Source organism: Leptonychotes weddellii, chromosome 8, assembly GCF_054177405.1.
Source record: "Leptonychotes weddellii isolate Sample4059 chromosome 8, ASM5417740v2, whole genome shotgun sequence".
In the NCBI taxonomy this organism is placed as follows: Eukaryota; Metazoa; Chordata; class Mammalia; order Carnivora; family Phocidae; genus Leptonychotes; species Leptonychotes weddellii.
The window spans coordinates 54,885,079-54,886,577 of NC_138376.1; the positions used below are offsets into that span (position 1 = coordinate 54,885,079).

General features: G+C 32.7%; 1 long non-coding RNA gene across 1 annotated transcript in view; it reads left to right on the forward strand.

Moving 5' to 3' along the window:
* The first annotated feature begins 968 nt into the window (after nucleotides 1-968).
* Nucleotides 969-1,499, forward strand: part of LOC145723033 (uncharacterized) — a 15,985-nt gene continuing 15,454 nt past the window's right edge. Inside the window, exon 1 of the long non-coding RNA XR_014147750.1 lies at nucleotides 969-1,201. This is a non-coding gene — a long non-coding RNA (uncharacterized LOC145723033). The remainder of the gene's footprint in view (nucleotides 1,202-1,499) is intronic.

Here is a 1,499-nt window from a genome sequence, read left to right on the forward strand (position 1 = left end):
ATGTATATACTTATATATATATAGTGTAGCCAATGAAATCTAACAGGGATTCTAATAGTGAATGGTAAATCTAACAATGATTTGATGTCTATCATCCACTTAAAGATATATATGAAAAATCTCATCTCAGACAAATTTGCATCATTTCTTTTTCTGTCTTTAAACATAGATTTTTGGGACGTCTGGGTGGCTCAGTGGGTTAAGCGTCTGCCTTCGGCTCAGGTCATGGTCCCAGGGTCCTGGGATCGAGCCCTGCATCAGGCTCCCTGCTCGGCTGGGAGCCTGCTTCTCCCTCTCCCTCTGCCCCCTCCTGCTTGTGATCTCTCTGTCTCTCTCTCTTTCTGCATCAAATAAATAACATCTTTAAAAAAATAAAAAATTAACATAGATTTTCATTCTACTTTTATAAACTTTTATCTGTGTATATATAACTTGACAGTGTTTATTGATTACTTGTTATATTTCTACACTATAAAATTATGTATGTAAATTGAAACTATTTAAAAATATTTCCTATAAACATAAGATTCTAATTATTGGAAAAATATTAGAAATACATTTTGAGAAAATATTATTGAAAAAGTAACTGGAAAATTTTGGAAATCTATCTCTCCATGAGATCTAGCTTTTTTTCCCAAATAGTTTCTGTATATAATAGATGAATATTACATATTGTTGGAATGATTCAGCATTTATTAGCAGTTTGATTCCAATATTTCTTGTTCATAGATAAAAGCAATGATAAATCTTGCTAAAATAAGGAAATGTATATGAGAATGGAAGTTTTATTATAAGAATGTCATTCAATTCTTCAAGTGAATTCTGAACTATGTATGATTCAGTTAGTTCCTCTTTCAGTTGTATCAAAGGTGGAGTATAAACCCCTTGATTCACAAAGTTATTAAAATTACCATTTTCTCAACACTTATATCAATGTTACAAATTGTCCCTTTATCAACTTTAGGATATTTTTATAGCTCGGGCAAGCACCATACTAAAAATCCCAGATGAGTGAGAAGTGGATATCTTTCTTTTGAAAAAGTGTGTGTGGAAAACCTGTTATAAAAGGAGGCTCCTTGAATCTCAGACAAATCAGTTGGAAAGAGGAGGCAACAGATAGGCATCAGAAATGGACTCCCATAAAACCATCCTTGCACAGACATTCCTTGGAAAGGCTTCAGACACTCAGGACTACATCTAGGTTAGTTTGAAGATGCTTCTTTTAAATCAAATATTTTATTTATACCTTTTCACCCCGAATGCCAGAAGTTACAAAGTGTATCTCGGAAATGTCTAAAGAAAGCTTATTTTAGGTATTATTTTCAGGAAAGCTCTAAGTGTTGATTTTCACTTGCATTATGTTTTTGTTCTGTGCTGTCATTTTTCTTTTTGCCAGTTGGTATTTCCTTTATATTACCAAAGTTATTTCTTTCAGAGTTGCCTTTACTTTTTACTCATATAATAGTACACGGAAGGCTGACAGATGAAGCAATAAATAC